The 24,267-nt window shown below is 41.6% G+C and overlaps 1 protein-coding gene across 1 annotated transcript in view; it reads right to left on the minus strand.

The window, feature by feature from the left end:
- The window catches only part of lingo2 (leucine rich repeat and Ig domain containing 2), a gene marked incomplete at its 3' end in the record, with an annotated part of 345,906 nt that extends 322,462 nt beyond the window's left edge, over positions 1 to 23,444 (minus strand). Inside the window, exon 1 of the mRNA XM_084041560.1 lies at positions 23,313 to 23,444. The remainder of the gene's footprint in view (positions 1 to 23,312) is intronic.
- Positions 23,445 to 24,267: the final 823 nt, after the last annotated feature.

A 24,267-nucleotide genomic window follows, 5' to 3' on the forward strand; every position in this document is an offset into this window, starting at 1 on the left:
CGTGGACGGTAAAGAAGGGAGGAGAAATCCAACCCTGTCAACGTATTCCTTTATTCATGTCTGTTTCCGATAAGCCTTCCTACCTCCATTCTAAAATGATATCTACGTGTGTGAGATCATTCATTACACTCAGTCTGTTGAAGTGTTAAGTTACATGCTCTATGTACTGTTCTTTAAAAGCATGCATGGTATTTTGCTTTACTTATATTTCATGCGATCAAGCATTTGGTGAAAGGCAGTGTCACTTTTTGTTCAACTAGTGGGCATCTCATTTACCAACAAAGCTTGTCAATTAAACATCTGATGACAGAAGCATGCCTGATGGTGGTTAGTTTACACTCTCTGGGTCACTGCCACAATTTCCATGATTGTAAAGGTTACCTTTATAATTGATAATACTGTGCTCTTTTTTTTTTTTTTTTTTTACTGTACTGTAAAGTACAGTAAAAAATAAAATAAAAAAAAGAGCACGGGGGGGCATTGTTTTTTTATTTTAGCTTTAGGGGGGGCCATGCAACTTTAATTTGTTGAATTTTGTATTTTGTTTTGTTTGACCCTGGGCTAAATATGTTGATCGGACCTGTTCCTGTCCCCTTGGTGTAAATTTTGTAACACCATAATCAGAGCACAGCTTAATGACGGACAAGGAAGCACCAGTCCTGTGTGCCCAAATCTTTTACAATAGGGTGCGGGCCATAGACTGCATAACATGAATGGACAGTGTTACGCCCCTAAACTCTAAAAACCGTAAATGAAGCCGATTGTTCAGCTGTGTGCAATCCGCCATCTTTCAATATCGTGTCATATCGCGTCATATCCTGCAGAATGACACCAGACCATTATTGGTTGGGTATCTTGTCAATCAAAAGCGGGGGCGGGGAATGAATGCTATTGGTTGTGTAGCTTGCCAATCAAATCATCCCACCCCTCCTAGAGCATAACCTACTTAACACATTAGCTGCCAAAGACGTATATATACGTCTTTTAATTATCAGCTGTTGTCTGCCAAAGACGTATATATACGTCTTTGGAAAAAAGGGGGAAAAAAAAAAAAAAATTTCAAAAAAAAATTTTTTTTTTTTTTTTTGCATTTTTTTATAATTTCAACCCTTGTCGAATTATGAACAGATTAGGAGCTAAAAATGTTCGAAGATTTGCTGCTCCATTCACTTCAATGTTAAAATTCAAACGGACAAACAATTCACTTTGTTTTTTGGTTTAAAACTACTGCTTTTGAGCTATATTGAAACATCAACCAAACATGTCAACGAGGTCAGAATGACCTCGTTGACATTTGTGAAACCACACCTGAATCTCATCTGTGATTAGAAACCATCTGGGGATCAATCATACTGGAGGAAAAAAATCTGTGGCTACGCGAACAGGTACCAAAAACATGGCAAAACCCTGGCAGGCAACAGCTAAAAATCTGAAAAAACTCTGGCAGGCAATGTGTTAAAGTAATGCTAGGTAACTTTTTCAATAAAACTAAAGTTAAATTGTATATCTTTTGTGAGTGGCAAATGTTTCACAACACCCACTCCATGAATTTCACCCCCGAAAGCCTTTTATTTATATATTTTCTATTGAACGGTGTCGGGGTGGAATTTCCCGCGATAATGACATCATCTGGCCGGAAAATGGAAGCGGAAATGCACTGGTTTCCTGTTTGGCCAGGAACTACTGCGCTAATAACAAAAGGAAACTCACGCTGATTTTAAGAGATTGTATGATTTGAAGAACGAAAAAAAATCAGAAAAAGAAAACACAGCTCACGGTAACTAAAGCTCCACTGGCTAAGAGAAAAGATCCACAGATCGTATAAAACAATTAAAATAAGTCTTTTTGAAACGCTTCCGTCTTCCGGTGAAAACGAATGGAATTCTGGGTAACGCAGTAATAAACGAACGGCCTGCAGTGACGGTAATGACCAGCAGAGGCTGCTAAAAATCTTTTTTTTTAAATTTGCACTGTACAACTTTAAACGTCAATTTTAAAATAAATGGGATCATAGTTTACCAAAACGCATATCATGATGATTGAAAGGAGACTTTAAACTAGCGACTGGAAGCATATAGTATTTATGACAATTTTTATTAAGGTAAGAAAATCTAGTCTAAAGTTTGTCAAAAACCCATCCGCTTGCATTAAAATTAATTATTTCTGACACCAGCAGGGGTAAAACAGCGAAACTACAGGCCATTCATATGCACTGTCTCTTCCGTATTGGCGTCAATGTAAAAATCTCAGGCTGGCCCCTTGGTGCGGGCCAAATGCAAAATCAAAGACAATCAGAAATGGTTTGAGCTTCGGATTACAACCTCCATTGGGTGTCATAATACATCCATCAATGCCGTGAAAGATCTGTCCGATATTCTACACCGGATGAATAAGCTTTCAAAATGCACAGGACCAAATGTACAACAGTACAGTGGTTAAAGTCTGTCCTGGCACCAAACTTTACAGAGGAGGAAGGAATGATATCGGTGAGTCTCCATATTCTCTCAATCTCTACGAAACCACCAGTGTATATGACATGTAGCTGCTTTCAGACATGGATACCGTTACATTTTCGGGAAGCTAATTAACATAGGCAGCCGGCTTAGGGAGTAGGAGAGGCGATCTCACATGCCCCATTTTCCTTCTCATTCTAGGCGGAATCGTGAGTACAGTAGGCCTACTTGCTCACGTGAAATATTACTGTAAGCATGCGAGACAAGGCATTGTTGATGAGAACTCAATAGTATACTATCCACCCATCTGCAGGCTGGCAGACCTGCTGTAACTTGTAATCCATTGAAACAAAAAAAGAGGAGCACAAATGGTTTTCTGCTGAGGAAAACTATGAACCATCCATTTACAGTAGGGATGTTCCCAGCAATTAATTTCCCTTACATGTACACATTTCTGAAAACATTTCTTTGAATAGTCTAAAATTCATTTATCAATTCATTAAAATGAACACCCATAAAATAGCCAAAACTGAAGACATTCTACATATCTATAAGGCCAAATCTCATTTGAAAAAATATTTGAAAGACAGTATATGAAAGCCATTTAAAATGTTAATAGTACTGGCATCTTACACAGATGCTCCCGAATAATTAATTAGCCTATGCTGTCACTTCAAAGAGCAGGTCCGAAGCTGCTCTTTAAAGTTCAAACCATAACATGACATGTAGTATTGGATCTTCTTCAGCCAAACAGTTATGATTAGGCAGGCTTACTCTGCATTCTCCATGTTCTCAAACGCTGGATTAATTCTTCAAATGACCGGATCACAGAGACAGAGAGAGAGAGAGAAAGCATGGCCATTCGTGGTCCAGTGACCATGTGCTTATATTGAGAGAGGGACCGTCACCGACGGTGAGTGGAACTAGTTGTAGCCAAGGGCCCAGCTTGAGAGTTGTGCATGGAGTCTAATAAGGAAGTGCGTTCAAGTGACAGTTCATATGAATGGCTTGTAGTTTCGCTGTTTTACCCCTGCTGGTGTCAGAAAGATTGTTTTTTCAACCTAAGCGGATGGGTTTTTGACGAACTTTAGACTTGATTTTCTTACCTTAATAAACATTGTCATAAATACTATATACTTCCAGTCGCCAGTTCAAAGTCTTCTTTCAATCATCATGATATGCGTTTTGGTAAATTATGGTCCCATTTATTGTAAAATTGACGATAAAGAAGCTTATGCTCTAGGAGGGGCGGGATGATTTGATTGACAAGCTACACAACCAATAGCATTCATTCCCCGCCCCCGCTTTTGATTGACAAGCTACCCAACCAATAGCATTCATTTAGGGATTAATTTCCGGTTCCTACTGCCGGTTGCTTTTTTGTATATATTAAAGATGGCGGATTTCAAATACTGTAGCTGAACAGCTGATAGCTGAATGGTTGTAGCAGAGACCGATGAATTGTAAAAGTAAAAGAGAAACATTTACAAGCATAACTAGACTGTATTTAACACCTCACGTGAATTAATGTATCCTCTAGCTGCCACATTCATATTTCGATCTTAGTTGTAAAACTGCAATGGCATGTCAGTGTTCAACTGTTGAACACTTCTCCATCATGTAAAATAAACTAATATTGAACACAGTATGAGGTTCCGATCGCTCGCTCTCGCTCAATAAAGCCAGCTAAAGTCAGCACTACCCCCCCCTCCCCGAATAAAAAACGGACAGTCCCTAACTGACAGTCCCTAACTATATGTTAACTACATGAACTCTCACGTTGTGAATTTGCGACACATTGTGAGGTATTCAGGAAATAGTCACCCGCAGTACAACTAGGAATAGATGCACGATAAATACAAGATGGATTTCTCAAATGGATAATTGGATATACTGTAGCACAGAGTTACAATGTCTTGCACCTATATATCTCTAACAGTGGGACGAATAAAAAGTAGCATTTTGGATGTCATCAGAAAGAGAGAGAGATGCTGGAGTAGAACAGTAGGACAGAGGGAACCAGAAAGGAAAGCTCACACAGGTATTGTACATCATCAAAACCATCACCACCTGCATGTGAAGGCCAGGGCCAATCAGAACCAGTGCTATGACACATCAGTGTCTGAGCATGTGTGTCACTAATGGAAGGAAACTTCTGTCCACCGTCTATTGTGCACAGGGATCTTTTGATCTAATTTAGTGTGCACGTCTTTCCCTTTTATATGTACACTCATCCAGGCACAGCCGGGGGTGGGGACAGTGGTACAAAGCCAATCAGATATACCATCTCTTCTTACTGAAGAAGTGAAGATGCCACCCTGGTCGGAAATGAAAAAGATGGAAAAGAAAATCACACAATTATTTTTTTTTTCTCTTTTCGCCCACAATTTTTGGGCTACAAGCCCAGCCATCTGGGTTGGAGAGGAACAAGATCAGACAGGGGGATATGAGAAGAAAGCTAAATCTGAGCCTATTGTCACTCGCCATCTGCATAACCAAGCTGCATGTCAACCTTTTTAATAATATCCACTGACTCCACTTACAGTAAATTCCCAGTATGAATCCATTTAAAGGTTTCTGATTCTCCCGCAAAATGCACTCTCTCTTTTATTTCTCCAAACAATTGTTTCACATAGGCATTATTATGCTTTCATGAAAGCATTTTCATGTCAGCCTTGAGCAAAAGGAAAGAGACAATACAAAATAAATGTAATTATTACTTCCGTCTGTGAGGAAGTGCATGGTTTGCAGTCTGACGAGTCACGGCCGCCTATATGCTAATGTATGCCTCAGTACTGTATCAAGACGGATTCAAATGATCTGTAATTTGACTCTTTTTTTCCCCTGTCATATCGCATGAGCGTGGCAGAGGCTATACCCTTTTGTCGTGCACACCGCTCCTCTTCCCTCCATCCCTTTGACAACCAGGATGTCGTTCTCTTCCTCAACTCCTCCCTCCCTGTGTAATAGTTCAGTATTACCATCCATCTGCTGTTTTCATGTCTCATCAAAGATGTCTCTTCCTCAACTTAAAATATTCGCCCCATGTTCCTTCAACAATAGCTTACAAACACTTGGAAATAATTGAGTCTCGGTGGACTGACAAAAAAGGGAACGGCAATCGTGCGCAGAGGAAGTGATCAAATATGGCCTTGAGCCAACTGTCTTTGTAGATCGTTCTTTGTATTGCGATTGATCCGGGGGTGGATACACCCAAGGAATACATTATTTATGCACATTTTTCCCCCCTCTCAACACTTAGAAGTAGAGAGTCGTGAGTGATAATGGGGTTGGATGGGTGTCGCACCGGAAGAGAGGGGGCCGGGGCTGCTGAGTATATGGGCGGCCCCGAGGACTAAAGGCAGTGGCCAGGAAGCACTGCAGCAGCAAGGCTTTCATCTCCTAACTGCACTGTAGCAGTCATAATGATGTACTGTACTCCAACCACCGTGCTACAGCACAAGGCCGCCATATCATGTCATGTTGCCATGTTGTTGTTGAAGGTAAAACAATAAGTTCCTTAACCACATGCACCCATAAGTGTCCATATTCTGGGGTGAACATTTGGAAAACAAATAGCAGGTCTACATGCTTGTAAATTTGCTATTTTTGGCAAAGAGATTTGGTATAGAGGGGAAAAAAGTAGGGAGCCTAGTAATAGTATAGACCCGAGGGACACCGGTCAACAAAGTATATATAGGGCTAAAGTGATTAAGTTCTCAAACCTCAATCACTCAATGTTTCATGTATGCCTACAGTAAAACTGTGCACACTTAAAAGTCATTATTTCCCACACTTCCTGCCAAGCATAATAATGCATGGTTATTAACATCTGGCAATGGACAATTGCTGGGGAAACATTTAGTCAAAGTTACAAATTACTCTACGCTTTAGAAACAAGCCCCCCCAAAAAAACACAACCCACAACTACCATTAAGCGACTTTACAGAAAAACAAGCCCAACATCGCTTAGAATAAGCAGTGAAAACACTGCTGGGTTTTGAGAAGGGGCTGTTACCACACTGTGGTAGTACTAACTATGACATGTTAGCGTTAGTGGTAATATTATGACATGCCCAAATTGCCCATTCACACATTGTGTGTGGATGGTTAAACTGCTAGTTCTACACCTTGTAAGTTCAGTTCACCAAGTGGTGGGAAAAAGTAAACATACTTTGATACTTTCGACCACTGAGGTCACCACATCTAAATCATTCATGTGGTGCCGCTTTCGTAATAAGCCATCCATATGGAAGTGCGGAAGATGTCAACACATATTATCATGGTTTCTTTTTTTCTTCAGTATTTATTTACAGTTGCCGTGTTTAATGAAACGCTAATTGGCCGAAGAAAGATGCAAAACACTCGCTTCTGTTAAGTAATGCAAACATGTTGGAAATGGGTTTCTGATGCAGCCATGTACAATAATGCCATTACTTTGTCTTGAGTGCCTTTAGAAATAATGCATCTCAACATGTTCATGACTAAATTATTCAACATAAGGCAGTGTTGTGAATGGGCAAACTCCTACCACAGGCAAAGTGTGTGTTTCGGTGTGTGTGTGTGTGTGTGTGTGTGTGTGTGTGTGTGTGTGTGGACACATTGTGTATGTCTTAGACGAGTTGAGAGAATGTCAACACAACCCTCCATTTAGATGTAATCTGCAATACGGCTCTCATGTCTCTCCTCTCTCTCTGCCCTTGGTTTCCCGTCTTTCTGCACTCTCCTATCTAAGAAATGAAGCATAACGCAGAAAAAATAACTTAATATAAATGTTAAATGTTGTTTGCCAAGGCTGTCCGCTGTGGTAGACACAAAAGCGTACTCCATTGAAATTCTGCATGAGTTTCTTCTAAGACATACAATGTCAGGCAAACTCCTGGTGAATAAGTGGAAGCACCTGAACACTTGATACCTTGGTGGTAATATCATAAATAAAAGGAGAATGATCCAGTGTGAGGACTACATTTTTCAGTTTTCATGTGTTTGTAGGCTTAGATTTGTTTTTTATTGTTACATCTTATGTACTAGTACACACGAGTACACATTCTTTGATTTTAGTTTATTCTGTCCAGTATCTGGTATTTTACCTTGCCTTCACTGTTTTCATTCTGAATCTCAGTCCCTTAAACACTTAAACCCTATATACTTCATTAACCAGGGTCCACATGGGGTCTATCCTTTTACCCACACCTTCCCACTACACCAAATATCTTTGCCTAACATAGCCAATCTACAAGCTCAGAATGTGTAGATCGGCTATTTTCGCCACATTTTGACCTATTATGACATGCCCAGAATATGAATGTTGGGTTCATGTGGTTAACTGTGGAACTGGAAAGTAACTAAGTACATTTGATTCTGAGGTATCTTTACTTGTCTTGAGTATTTCCATTTTTGTTACTTTATACCTTATACTGTATATTCTACATCTCACAGGCAAATTATTGTATTATTTGGCAGTTTTAGTTACTAGTTACTTTGCAGTTATAGCTTCTTAATACAAAATATACATTAAGGTTGGGTACGTGATATTCTTTGGTCAAAATAAGTGTTAAATAGCTATATATCCTAAAAGTCCTCATTGCTATAGAGTGTTTGTTCAGTTACAGGGGTCTTCCTCTCTCTCCAGCTCTTTATTAAACAGAAAAGTTGGTATCAGGTCGGGATACCAAGTGTATCCCATCAGGATATATAACTCACGCAGGATACAGATAGAACAAGTGAAATTAGAGTGCTGACACAAAGACGTGAGCAGTCAAAATTGGAATTGGAACAAGCTGATAATTAGGTACTCTCTCTGGAATTTTGCAACCACCAATGCATTTTCTGTTTATTAAAGACACAGAGTACGATTCTCAGTTAAATAGCAATGAAACAATGATGTTTAATTATGAATAACCTATTTCATGTGCACAAGTACATTTCCCTCGCATTATACAGTAAATATGTCTACATTATTACGCATGATGCACTGTCAACTAAAAATATCATACACACACAGAAAACACAACGTCCCATACTCAGAACTGAGCACTGTTTTAGTTTTGCGGGAATGTACATTGCCTTCCATTGAACAATGTATATGGTAGGCTACAACATTCCCTGAAGCAAAGTGCAGAAGGCCAGTACATTGAATGCCCCCCCCCCCCACACACACACACACTCACTCACACACAGTGTTCTAAGCAAATCCTATATAACATCCTCAGCACACACAAACATTTTTTTCTGAGCCAAGGCTACTATATAAGCTGCCTGTGTGTGTATCAGTATGGATGAGCTCCAGACTGTGACACACACACACACACACACACACACACACACACACACACACACACACACACACACACACACACACACACACACACACACACACACACACACACACACACACACACACACACACACACACACACACACACACACCCCAAGCTGGACAGCAACACTGTCCCCTGAGGTGGACCCTGCTTCCATCCTATTCAGTTTTCCATCACGAACAAAGCCCCGAGTGCCGGAGGATTTCACTCTAATACATGCTCATTGATTTATAATGCACAGCAGGCACCAAGGCTAGGAATTACACATGTCAACAACGGAGGCGATTCTTGTATAATTACAACAGTAAAGGTCATCATTTAGATTCTGGGGCCCGTCCAACTGTGGTAGGCACTGGCAGTGTTTCTGTGGTGCATGTGGGACGCGTCAGGCAAGGTGGGTTTTGCAGTACGCCACGCCAGACTATATCGCTGTGGACATGTGTATTTAATCTCTGTCACATACTGACTGCATTATAGGCACGGTAAGGGCCTTTTGTTGTTCTGCTGTCATGTGCAATTTCATCAATGTAGGTGTGCGCTGCTGCTGTATTCTGTGGCCTGCCTGTTTCAACATGGCTTAGAGATGACATGAAGCCATTTGAGCCTCACCTACCACATGACATTCAGTGGAGACCTTTATCCTTACACTTCTGTAAGTGCATTACACTCCAATAAGTGCATTACCTTTTTTTGTATGGGCGGCCCCTGAGGGAAGGGGACCTCCATCCCTGGCAGTTAGTTTAATGATCTAGCCTGGTGAACAACATAGGAAATGACATTCCTTTTACCTTTATTGGTATATAACAGACTCTTATAACAAGAGCAACCACAACATGAGCTTCAATTCCTATTTTGCCAATATTGCAAGAAACTAAGATCCCCTAGAAAACGGGGAAACTGGCAGTTTTTATAATAACCATTTGTTGAATCGAGACAAAGACTAGTTTAGTGGCCGGAGGGAATGGGCGAGAGGATCATGTTAGGACGATAAGAGGGACATTAGGTTCTTTCAAAAGAGGAATGTTCTGTTTCTAATGTATGATAGACTGTAAATGGTTTGTTTCAGTGCTGTAGAGTTACGCAGTTACGAGTTTCTTTAGCATGAAATCACTTTAACATTATTTTTAATTGCAACACTTTCTGCAACAAAGTAACTACATTTATATCATTAATTAGGTGGCTTCTTTTATTAATGTATGTGGTTATCCCAAAAATGTATTTAGATAAAAAAAATGATTCATGTTGTGGGTTTTTCTGTCAAAGAGTCAGCCCTTTCGGTACACCATACTGTATATCAATAGCTTTTGTTTATCTAATACTGCCACTTCTCTAATAGCAAAGCCCCCTGGTCAAATGTTAAAGAAAATATCTAGTCAATCATCAAGTAATAAATAAATAAATGCCTTTGATTGGGTGATTGGTTTAAAAAAAATGATTTCAATAGACCCGGACGGTTGGCGTAGCGGTCCGGGCACCTAGGCTGCTAATGCAGGGAATCCCGGTACCGACGACCTTCGCTGCGTGTCACTCCCCATCTCCCTCTCCATTTCCTGTCGGTCTACTGTATACTATTATAATGGCAGAAAATGCCATTATAATATTACCTCCTACGCTCCCACGCGTCCACACACCTTACGACAGGCCAACATACACACACACACACACACACACACTTTCCTGTAGATGCAGATGCACACGCGCGCACAGTGCACACACACACACACACAGGGGCGGATTAACCCTTCGTGGTGCCCGGTGCTTGGACCCGGTTCGGTGGCCCCCGGGAGTGTTTTGTCAACGGCGGGGTGCTGCACGGAGATTTTCGCTGTTTTGGTGCCCAGGTTGGTGCCCTGTGCTTCAGCACCTCAAGCCCGTTGGATAAGCCACCACTGCGCGCGCACACACACACACACACACACACACACACACACACACACACACACACACACACACACACACACACACACACACACACACACACACACACACACACACATATTTGCCGGACACTACGAAGTAAATTGTTAGGCGACTTCCCCTGGCTGGGACTAAGACAGGCAGGGGATTATGTCTGAACCACCATCTCTTTCTGTAACCCTGGAAAGCTTCCCTCACGTCTACTGGGAGCTCCCACTTGACAGTAAAACCTACTGTAGCACACAGAGCGCGCCGGGAGAACAGAGAGAGAGAGAGAGAGAGAGAGAGAGTGGTGAGAGGAGATGGACGTGAGGTAAAGGAAAAGGTGGGAGGTGAATGTGAGGAATGGAGAGAGAGAGTGAGAGTGAGAGTGAGAGAGAGAGAGAGAGAGAGAGAGAGAGAGAGAGAAAGAGCGAGAGAGAGAGAGAGAGAGAGAGAGAGAAAGAACGCTGGGGAGGAAAGGGGGCAGTGATTAAAGAAAAAAATTGAAAGAAGAAGGCACAGCAAGGCGCAGAGACATGCTGTGAATGTGAAAGAAAAGGATGATAAGGGAGGAAGCTAGGGAGGATGAGTGAAAGCGAGAGAAGGGAGAGAAGGGAGGTTGTGTCTGAGTGGTGGATCAGTGTTAGCCTGCTCTCTCACCTAAATGAGACACACACACACACACACACACACACACACACACACACACACACACACACACACACACACACACACACACACTATACACACAAGCACACACACACACACACACACACACACACACACTATACACACAAGCACACAAACTGTGCACACACACAGATAGATAATTAAAAAGACAGACACAGACAGACAGACAGACTATTATACAGGCCTATCAATTATTGAAGTGTTTCAATAGGCTATACCTTTGCCTGTAGATGCCCTTTGTTGGTTGATTTATTTTTCTATGTAGAGCTTTCAACAAGACCTCTATAAGGGAACCCTGTGAAATCACTGAATCTGAAAAAGACCTGTCACTCCACCCATCTCTGAACAATGACTTGCAGAACTTGTGGTCCCATCACACGGACAAGCTAATGCTTACTTTGTCATACGACGGTGTTGTACACCAGTGGTTCTAAAACGTTTTCATGTCCCCCAAAATGATGTATATATTTGGCCGCAGACCCCCATCTCAAAATATTTTGTTCCAGGGACAAAGATTTGAGTTGAACAAAAATATACATATTCAAAGAATTGCCCCCCCCCCAAAAAAATCATGATTTTTCAAAGATAGCAGATCTACAAGCTCATAGCGTGGCACTCTGTGCCTGGCTATGAGCTTGGAGATCTGCTATTTTTGAATAGCCAAACTATAAAATATGGTTAAAGTTGTTAAAATGATTGTGACGCTATATTAACAAATTTTACAGGGCACCCCCTGGTACCCCTCCAAGGACCCCTGAGGGTCCCCGGACCCCACTTTGAGAACCAATGTTGTACACATCGCAACACATTCAAAAAATGTGAAAATGTTGGCCAAATCAGAGACACTATGGGTTGAGGTGGTTGATAGTGTGCTAAAGAACACTTCCAGGCACTTTCAAGAAGTGTTTCTCTAATGTAGTCCTGTGTGTGCATACTGGAGTGGTTTTCATCGAAGTCTCCACTCTTTAACTACTGTACTGTAGGCCTACTTCATAAACATGCAATGCAAGCCATTCAGTCTTACAGTACAGCAGAAATGTTTTTCATGAATGTTATTTGTATTTATTTTACCTTTTTTTCAACCAGGATAGTCACTATTGAGATTAAAAATATCACGCAGCAGCATAATTTAAAACACAGTTACAAAAAGAATACACAAAAGGAGACAACTTTAAAAATTACGTTTCCCAAAAGACTTATAGAAGTCTGTTTCATAAATTAAAAACATTATCATATTAAGGAATCTCCCTCTAATTCTTTCCTTTTGGATTTAAAGGTTTAGAGAAATGAATATGTTTTGTTTCAAGTGATTTTGCATGCCGAGGGTGTGAAATACACAAAAGCAAACAAGTGAGAACACAAAGAATGTTGTCCAACAATTTTCCGCATGATAAAAACACACTAATTGCCCCACCATTCAACATCTGATGACTGAAAAAGTGATCAAAACTTGATGTTTGTAAACAGAGATCCTCCTGGGGATGAAGCAAGCCAGCAGCATTAGTTCAGTAAGTGTACTGTAAAAAGTGTGACTTGTACACTAGTTATATTTGAAGCACGGTCCTATACCGGCTGCACTAAGCCCCAAGGGGAGCCAAGATCAGTGACCTTCACTAACAAGTAGCAGGCCCACAGTCCTGCAGAGGGCCTTTCATGCTCTGTTAGAAACAGAGGCTATGGGAATGGACCTAATGTTAGAGAGTCCCGTACTGCTGCACTAGCTGTCTCCAGAGGCCAAAAGGAAGCATCTGCCAACTGACATTTAAACCATTGTTACCATGAAAAGACTACACTCTGACAAGTTCAGATGTATCCAGTGAAATATTACTTGGGACACTACAGTGAATGTAATGACTCAAGTGTCTCTGGGAGCCATTACACTGTTCAGCTCAGTGTGAATCTGAAACAGACAATCGTTAGAAATGATTGTATTTTATTTTTTTATTTATTTTTTAATCTGACATACATGTGCTTTCCTCATCAAAAGGCAAGTTGAAGACTATAGAATACAGACCATGTGCTCCTTGCGAGCTGCGAGAATCTGAGTTTGATCCAGACTCCCGATCGTGTCTTGCATATCTAGTATCCTCTTTCTACCCGTGGCTTTCTGTCTCTAATAAAGCATAAAAAAAAACAAAGAAAAAAAATCCAAATGGTAAATGTTGTGGGCAGCAAGGAATAGGAACGCACTCACAATACAATATGATCAATTATACATACGTAATTATGGCATATGTCTTACTTTGAAAGCTGAGTAAGTTTATCGGGATCAATGAGAACGGCAGTCGACAAATGAGTGGGTTGTGCCTTCTCAGAAACATGAGCATTAATAGGCATTAAGTGGGATGCATGCACAATTAAACAGAGGGTTTTAGAAATGAAAGCACAAATCCAACCTCACTGCACCCTCAACACTCAACCCTTGCTCTGCTCCACTGACCAAAAGTCATCCTCTTAAAAGGGTACATGCCCAACCTTAGCAGGAACAATGGCCACTACAAGGAGTCAAATATTCAAGCAGCTCTGTCACCTTGATACAACAGACAAAGCACTTCTGTGATCGTCTAAAGAGCAAAAGGGTCAGTGCTCTAAACACGGAGCTGAGAGAGCCAAGGGTGCAGCAGAGAGAGGGGACAGGAGGAGGCAGCAAAGTCACCATAAGGACATCTCAAAGTGGCTGATGAAGGCAAAATAAAACACAAAAGAGATTGCGCTGCCATTGCACTAGCACAAAATAATTAATCAGTATTAATCTTTTTTTATGAACTATTAGGGTATAGGCAGGTTATTCCAATGTGTGAATATTTAATGATCAGTGATTAGTTCAAGAGAACAGGTCTTGATGTGAGGTGCTGCCTGAGTGGTGTGGCTGCTGTGTTCATTTACGTGTTTGTGGCTCAACTGACTTAATTATGAGCTTTTTTTTGTCAGTGGTGTCATCCACAATCACTGGTCAGGATTTGCCAAGTATTTGTGACATTATAAAATCCACAGTGTAAGGAAGAGTCTGAAAATAATCAGGGATTCTTCAGCCCATGCACTTTTGTCCCTCTTACTTCATGGAAAGGGTTATGTACAGTAGTATTAAAAAGCAGAACCACTTGTTTCCATAACAGCATGTATCCTGAGACAGTGAGGGCCCTTAACTCTTCCTCATCAGTTCAGACCATTAACTGAATTTCTGTCCCTAGTTTCTTTTTTAATACACCAGTAACTTGTATTTTATTCATTTTGTTGGAGTATAGCGAGTGCTTGCGGTGAGCACTGAGCGGTGTGATGTCCACACTATCGACAGCGCCCGCCGCTGTCTAAGTTGCATACATTGCCTGGGGGGTCAATCAGCAGATTTGCAGCTCCGAGCCAAGTCTTAGTTTACATTTACTGTTTGATCTGGACTCCCTTAATATTCCATAAATTGTCAGGGAATAGAAAGGCTTGTCTATCCTGTGAGGGCCTAATTGCAGCTCCCATAGAAAATGATCCTTCACTGTTGTGCTACCACTCTCGAAACACACACAACGGTCTGCAGCATGCCCACGCTGTATTTGTGTTTGTGCCAAGACAGCAGGGCTTTTGATGAGACTTTGGTGGAGAAATATTAAGGGAGACAAATGGCTCTGTCCAAGTTCAACATACCAGGTCCTTTCACTTACGATCAAATGGCCACAGGCACAACCTGAGGCCATTTGATCTCCATTTGTTGCCCCTTGTTCTATCTCGTCTGCCTCATCGTCTGCAACCCTAGTTCCTTGCCAGACATGTCACCCCTGACCCCTACTAATGCTTTGTGTCAACACACATGGAAAGTCAACTTTGGTCTGAGGCGGTGAGACTCGTTCCCATCGGTGGCAGCTTACACAGGAACGTGGAGCTTAAAAGTGATACGGATGGCCAGGGATCAGGTCCTCGGGGCTGACAGCCTCTCACTGATGCTGCAGTATCTTAGAGGGGCTATACTGTCACCAATGGTTTCATACTGTACCTCCCACTGACCCACCATAACAACTCTAAATCCTTTTATTCTGCCTCGCTTTTATCTTCTTCTATTTGTCTCTTATTTTCACCTATATACCTGTATATCATTTCATTCACATGAATTTCTCCTTTACTTTCATCCATCTCTTCTCTGGATGCAGTAGCTTTGATCATTGTCTTGGCAGACATTGATTGCTTGGTAGTGTGAAAAAGACCATCAACTCACTGCCTAAAATGTGAATGGAGAACCACGCAGTACAGAGGGGAGCAAACATGCCCCAGGGCCTGCACTCACCAAAAGGGACACCCTACTTTCAGTTAATCATATTTCATTTGATTTTTTCTTTTACACAATTTGTTAAACCCGAATACCACATCAAAGAATACCGTTTAAAAATCACGCTAAAGCCATGAATGTTATACATGATGATGACATAAGCTTGCATCAGCCAACAGCCTTTACAGTCATTTTACAGTCATTGCCAAAGCTCTACAGTAGCTACATCTGTCTCTGCCCTGCCACATGCATATTTATTTTTTGGGTCGGTATTTAATTCATCTTATTTAAATAATATAATCATTTTAAAACATTTTACAAACACTTCCTAATTATTATTGTTGCTCTTATTTGCTTTGATTTAATTTGAAAGAATACATAAACTTTTGCATTTGACAGTATGCGAAGGGGAATTCACAGTGTCAACAGCAGAAAACACTAACAAAATCTAAAATTGGATACACAGAAACACAAAAGACAGTAAGTCATTAATAGCATCCTGTGACTGTCACTAATTACTGTCTCATATAAAGAAGGCACCAACAATGAAACTTCCACTGAAACTGTCAGCTCTGCCACTCCCGGCCTGTAACTGGCTGATGAAACTAATGTTACATTGGAAACTGAGAAGCATAGACCCCCCCCCCCCATTGTCTAGATACTGTATATTACATTTAGAATTCAAAATTTCATAGGGAGGATGAAAAGAAACGGGAAAGTAATGAGGACAGCTATTCTACAGCCCACCTCAGTCTAGTGCCCCTATCACCACTGAGCTACCAACTCATCAATCAGTAAGCATTCTGTCCTCTAAAGAATAGGCTATCCAACCAACCCATATCTTTTAAAATAACAGCCACTCACCCCTGATGTAATCCGGGCTGTAATTTAGCATGGGCCTTGTAAGCCTTGCCTGACAAGACGGGTTTACCAATTTCAAAAGGACCAGTGACAATTCAACCCAACATGATGTAGGACAGTGGTTCTCAAACTTTTTCATGTCAAGGACCCCCAAATGGACACTTATTAGCCCGGGGACCCCCATTAGAAAAGATATGCCAGGGACCCCCATAAGAGAAGATTTTTTTTACAGCTCTAGCAGTGATTCTAAATCATTTTAATTTCAAGGACCCCCAGTTTGACATGTATTAGGCTACGGACCCTCATTTAATGACATTTCTATCTCTTGGACCCCAATTTATATTGTAAAATCAATGTTGATTTAACTCTGAGAGTGTACAAATGGAACCAAATGGACCTGTTAGGGTCCATTTGGTTCCATTTGTACACTCTCAGAGTTACAGACCCAATAGGGTCCATTTGGTTCCTAACTATCCATCATTTAGCTGGGGACCCCCTGGAACTCCCTCAAGGACCCCTGGGGGTCCCTGGACCCCACTTTGAGAACCAATGATGTAGGATATGCCTTTATCAAGCAACCATGGTTAGTTTACATGTCTATCTTCGCATAGATATATACTGTAGGACTCGGGCTGTAGGAACGTGTGCTGTCCTTGGTACTGAAGTAATGAAAGAAACACTTTTTTTCTGCCTTGTGTGTTGGCGTACTTGTGTTCATTGAATTTCAAGGCTTGAATAAAGTTGTATGACAGATTATTGTGCGGTCTACACAGTCAGTGTATACGCTTTCCATAGTGTTAAGTGGCAATTTTAATACAAACTCAGCCCATCCATTCTCGATTCTGACCATGACCTTGACTTACAGTATGACCTTTACCTACTGTATACAGTAACCCTTTCGGCGTGAAAATTAATCATCTCTTCAGAGCAGTCTACTGATGATTCCAACCAATTTATATGATCCATCCATCCATTTTGACTTTCGATACAAGTTCCAGACGTGCCTAAGAAGAACACAGTACAATACTTGTCCACATGCCATGACATTACAATAGGATCTATCAAGCTGTACTATCAAGTTAATAGCCAAGCTTTATTTAGAACATTTTCCTTACAATACCAATCAATCAATCAAAGTGATTTTTCTGTATATGATCAATATGCTCCTTCACAACAACCCATCAATATGTACTCTCAGACATCTGATGAATGAGATCTTATTAGATTATCTTTCTTCAATACTGATTGTGATATTTATTTTTACTGGTTAGAAATTATTACATTTTTTTGTGTCATTCATAAGAATCCTGAGATTTGTGTTGTAAATAAGATCGGTATCAGCAGCAAATAACAAACAGCATTTGATACTGCATCAATGTAATTTATGGATTTGTTTGTGTATTTAAGTCACATACTGACCTGCACTGTAGGTGATTTTGTCACACGGCAATGTGCCTTGTACAGTATGTAGGTACTGTACAGTATTTCTTTCTGCAAACATATAGCTTAGGTTTTTATATATAGCATAGGTTTAGCTGAAAAGAGGCTTTCACGTTATCAAGACTGAGGCACAGTCCATTATAACAGATTCTTCCAGCCTTTTAATGTGGCAGTCCACCATGATGAGTAAGCGTATTCCATAAATGACCCAGCTGTTACAGCATATTGTGTTTCGCCTCATCAGGGATTCAAAGGGGGCTGACAGAAGATCAGACGCATCCTTTTGCTGCTTGCTTGGTCTCCATTTGACCAGACCTCTATTTAAAAACAGACACTCTGTTTCACCTGAACCAGCTGGTGTTGTATGTGGTACAGATGTGCGGCACATGATAGCTCAGATAAGTATGTTAATGTCCTCCTACTTACTGTCATGCAACAATTGTGTATTTGCCCCAATATGTGGAGGCACACGCCACGGTAATGCAAGCAATTCTCCAAAAGTAAAGTTGATTGATGATTTTATTCAGTGGTGGATCTATGGACTCGTTAGTTTCTAAATATCCTCAGAAGAAGATTCCATTTGACGGCAAACAGAATGCAGAATCTCCTAATCACATTATTTTGCCAAAGCGGGGGTCTTTCAATAAAATATCTCTGAAATGTGCACATATATACATTACCAGCTGCATAGCTGAAGGTCATGAAGAAATCAAATAAATAAATCTGAAACCAATGTTTCAGGGCCTTGCCATTGATTTTTCTTCCATGTCCTTAATGGACAGTCTAAAAATATGATGCTTGTGTCCTGCTGGTCTTCTCTTTCACACAGTTCTTTATTCTTCCCCCTCCCCTGCTGCCGAAGATAACAAAACTCAGCGTTCACAATATGATGGAGTGAAAGAAAATGGCAAAACAATTTTGGATAAATATGAAAGGATAGAGGAGGTTTGAACGTCAACATTGCTTGGGTAAAAATGTTATCTTTGACTTAGTGTACTATTGTTACTTTGAAGAGAAGGGTTTGTTTCAGCTACTGAGGGACACACAAATCATTGCCAAGCTATACTAATCATGCTGGGTCTATCGGGGATAAAACAAAACACATACTGTACACTACCATCGTCTTTTCTCAATGGGTGAACGTGTTCCCCTAGAGGTACATGGTGGTACTACAGAAAGTACGTGGGAGAAGGTGGAAATGGCTAAATTGATTGTACCATTATGTTTAATGATAAACCACTGACAAACTTTGTTAGAACCTACTGATCTGTAAATTGTTGAATCAAATTAAATAAATACTTTTAGCAGTTTGTTATGAATAGGTAAAGCAATACCTTTTTCAGTTATTTGATTTTTTTTTTATTTTGCACACTACTTGTACTAGTAGGATTCTGACTACTTGAATTCAGAAATCAAGAAAAGGGGGTATTGAAGCAAACAAAAACGTATACTCTGTCGACGTACAACGAATGGTGTCACGTGCCAAACATAGCAGATCTACAAGCTCACAAGCTGGTAGAATGTCTATTTTCAGTGTACCACTCCATTGTACCAAGAAGTATAAATCGGGCTCCTCAGTATAGAGCACCCTCACATGGGACCGCACCCTGCCTGCCCTCGTTTCTCCCCTCACAGAACAGTTCGGATCAAAATTTTCTCACACCACAGGAGCCCCCTGGGTGGATGTCTCTCTCAATGATGGTTTGTTGTAACAAAACCCCACCATGACATAAAAAGAGACGTGTCCTTTTAGATTTTCATTTAGCATAACCAAAACCCTGTGCTGACTGGTTTAGTACAGCTGCCCAGCCTGTGCTCTCTCATTTCATTCCATATGCTGCGAGGTCTGTTCTGTAGCGCATTTGGCAAGGCACTGCTGAAAGCCAGTCACACAATGACGCATAACTTCTTTTGAAACACAGTATGAATTAGTAATACCCAAGGAAGAATTATGTTCTACATACAGTAGTAGAGGATAATGTTTCTATCTAGCCATCCATTTAACCTTCCATGCTCTTTCTCAAGATTATAGCGGGACTTAATGAAATATGATGTAGGCATATAGTATACAGTATACAGTATCCTTGAATGATATTTCAATGTGAACACTGTGGTAATGCTGACTGCAAGGACATCTTAACAAACGGCTGATAACAATATTGGGCTTAATTTGAAACACTTGAAACTGAGTGCTATTTGACACCCTTCCAAAGAAAAAGGCACCACACATTGAGAATGATATATTAGGCCTATGGTTGGAAGCAGGAGTGCCAGACTTCAGCTTCCTACTGGTGCACACAAAGAAATCCTCAGTGTTATTTTATCAATTTGTAACTTAGAGTCTACAAACGTAACTTGTAATACTGTAGGTTAAATAAAAGCTGAGGGTTTTGCTGTGTACATGCATACTGATCCAAAGCCCATCTTCTGTAAGCAATAAATCAAAAGCACAGTGTTTTTCATGTCATCAAAGTTGTTTTCCTCTTTGATTTCCACCGCATGTGAACGTGCTGTTGACAGTGCTGTATAATCGCAAGGTAGAGGAGGACGTTGACTGTCTGTCTACGCTCATCCACTGTGTGGTTCAGTGAGTGCAGAAAACCTCCGAAAATGGAGGGCCTTGCCTTGTCTTTGTCTCTGCCACAGTCAGACGCAGAAGCAAAACAGGCCACACATTCGGATGATGCAGTCATTATGCGAGTCTCACGAGGACCTCCATACTACTGCCGTTTCTACATCTGACAGGAATTGTTTGGAGGAATTCTTTATTTAATTCCTTTTTAGCAATCTCTGGTGAAGAAGAAAACATATTCTGGAAAGTAGTGGTTTGGAAGATCAGAGTTTTGAGTTACACATGCATAGTCTCCTCTATGTACAATATATATATAGGAACAAATAGGCAGCAGATGCTGGATAAGGGGCTTTGTTGATGGCTAACCACTGCATTTTCATCCACATCCGTACACGCACACTCAAGTGTGAAAATGCATCACTCACTTTCATTCACTCACACACGCACACACACACACAGACCCTCAACGACTTGTTCACACCTACACATGTGCATTTGGACCGAATCATTTAGCAGATCCATGGGGATGAGAGAGGCAAACATAGCATTGATAATCCAGAGGTAAAGGCAGAGCGAGTCAAATTCAGTGCTCTGCCTTTTCCACCATGTGATGCGTCACTCCTAACATGGTTAACACTCAATAAAACATCAAAAAGAGCTGAAGCTCAAAGCTCTTGACAAGATACACACCCACACACAAATGCTCTCTCTCGCACATACAAGTGAGTATAGAACATGGACAGAACACACAGGCACACAAACCATCTGTGACGCACATACGTATAGAAACACACATACAGACATGTCCCTCACTCAGGTTGACAGATTGTTCACACACATAATGCGTACATGCTCCTCATACAGCAGCTTATACGTCATTGAGAGCAGCTAGGCCTACATCCGGACGAGGGAGGAAAAACAAGCAGGTGAAACGCAGCCTTGTCTTTCAGGAGGAAGCCAACATTATACTGCAATGTTTGAATGTGAAATATAATACAGCTCTCTCCTCTTTTTTGCATTCTGTAGCCCCTTCCTGTAACCAAGCTCTATCAGACGGGCGACAAATTTGCACTTTTGCAAATCATTTATAGCCACTCTGACCAACTTCAGGCCTGCCCCTACCAAAGTCTATGTCTTGCAAAGAGAGGGACGCTTATTTTGAGATTTTCATGTCCAGAGGCAGGGCAGTTTCCTGTTACATATGGAAGGTGGCACTATAGTCATCAGTCCGGAGCTGTGCTTTGACAGATCAGACAGGCTATTTATTATTCAATCATTGTAAATATTTCAGGGCACCGACAGGATGCACACGCAATCATAAATATTTTAAAGCTGTTGCCTGACAAAAGGGTAGGGGTAGCCTTGCACTTGCCTGGTATTGATATAGTGTACCGCACACTCCAAAAAATGAAAGGAACTGTAATAGTGTGCCTTTATATCATTGCTGTCGGGCAGAAACCTTGTATCTCCATATTTCAACTGTTCATATTGTTTCATATTCTTCATCATACAAGAGTGTAGCACAAAGGTAGTGAAAATAGCAGCTTGTAGATCTGCTATTTATTTAAAGAATAGTCATAAAAAAGCAATAGTTTTGTACATACAAGGTTTCCACCTGACAGGCAGCGACGATGTTCTCCCACCTACCGCCTAGCTCCTACATTGTCTGGAAGAAACACTATTCCCTCATTTCAATTTCAAAAGGAGCCACACTTAGAGAGGATTGAAAGATAGAGAAATTACTGTCAATTTTCCTCTTCTCTTTTGAGATGTGAATGAATGTGCACAAGGGAAAAATAAATATATATGTAGCGAGAGAGAGAGAGAGAGAGAGAGAGAGAGAGAGAGAGAGAGAGAGAGACATTGCCTCATCATCTATACCCAGACAGACTTGCATCTACATAGAAAGTGAATGTGAAGGTATTATGTAGGGCATGAGAGGTGTGGTGGTGGCACCCACCACTGGACACGACCTGCCTGTAATCAAACCGACACAGGTAGAGGGACGCAATGTTTGAACGATGCCCCTTGCTCTCTCAAAAAACTAAACAAATGTCCATGTATCTATCTTCTGTATCCATCTGTCCATCTATCAATATATCCACACGCACGCACGCGCACACACACGCACGCACGCACGCACGCACGCACGCACGCACACACACACACACACACACACACACACACACACACACACACACACACACACACACACACACACACACACACACACACACACACACACACACACACACACACACACACACACACTCACTCTCTGGCTTTACAAGTGATAATATTCTGCAGGCTTTTTGAGCAGACAAACAGTGGCTGTAATTATGACCGTTCTCCGGCAGTCAGCCTCCCCTTGTGATAACCACCAGGTATCCAAGGCAGACCAGAGATGAATTACTTTGCAGACAGATCTCTCGCACGCACAACGCGCGCACACACACACGCAAATACAATTGTATACATAAAGTACGTCCTTCACTGCAGAGGAGAGAACATCCTTTTGTCGAGGGGAGATAAAAAAAATCAATCATGTTCTCTGCAAGCCCCAGGATATGGAGGGAGTGCTATAGTAATGTCCAGGTATTTATCCCAACTTCTCACTTTCACTCATGGTACCTAAATACGAACGACAACAGGGCACAGGCACCTTTTTAATCATTCCGCCTCCTTCACCCTTTCCCCACTCTCTCCATCCTCCCCAGCAGAGGTTCGCAGCCTACCTAATCTGTTCTTGGGGGGGGGGGGGTGGGGGGGGGGCAGTAGAGTGCTGCTGATATACAGAAGAGCTCATGGATACTGTAGGTGCTTACCTTGAAATGCTAGCCAGGATCCTATAGTCCAAAACATAAGCTGACTGAGGCTCTGTGTTGCTCCACAACAAAAGAAGAATTGAGGCGGGTGGATGGGGGGGGCACAAAAAATCCTCCAAGTCTAATCACAATCGTAACATCAATGGAAACCTTTTGCTGCTGGTCAGAACTTTATATTCTTTGCACAGGTAGTCCTTGGTTTATAGGTAATCCGTTTTTCTATACCTCCCTTACTTCCACGGCGGTAGACAACTCTTTAGTTATTTATATTTTCGTAGCTCCCTTCTGGTATTCCAGCCTCGGTGTGGTGAAGTCGCAGAAAACGTTTTTTTTGCGTGGATGATGTGGATGAGAAGAGAGAGGGAGAGACAGAAGCACTGCGGGGATCAGATCCCGGTGCGCATGCACACAAATCGGCTCCGGCGCAAAAAGAAAAGAAAATGAATCCAGCCGGTCTTTCACGCCTCTCTCCCCCCTCTCTCCGTATCCAGGAGAGGGATTTAAGCATCCACTGTTCAGCCCCGACACGCCACAGCAGGGGGTAGGTGGGTGTTGGTTGGTTGGTTGGTGAAGTAGAGTGGGGTGACCCCCTCCCGCCCCCCCTTGGGCGCAAACTTTCAGGGTGGGTGAGATGTAGTGGAGAGCGGATGCCAAAGCTTTGCTCCGGATGTGTGTTATTTCCCTCGATAGCCTCCTTCACGATTTCTGTACATTTATCTCCTTCCCTTCCCCTTGTCGTTTATTTTTTTCTTCTTTTTCTTCTCCTATTCTGCTTACTATGTCGGTATCTCTCCTGTCTGTTCCTCTCTTCAGCTGGCGTCTCACAGACTGGATGCTGTGAAAGCAGTAGAATGAGCCGCTCTCTCTCTCTCTTTCGCTCTCTCTCTCTCACACACTCCCTCCCTCCCTTTTACATCCCCCTTCCTGCGTCTCACTGAACCTCCCACCCCCTCAT

Source organism: Gymnoscopelus microlampas (assembly GCF_963454915.1).
Source record: "Gymnoscopelus microlampas genome assembly, chromosome: 18".
Classification (NCBI taxonomy): domain Eukaryota; kingdom Metazoa; phylum Chordata; class Actinopteri; order Myctophiformes; family Myctophidae; genus Gymnoscopelus; species Gymnoscopelus microlampas.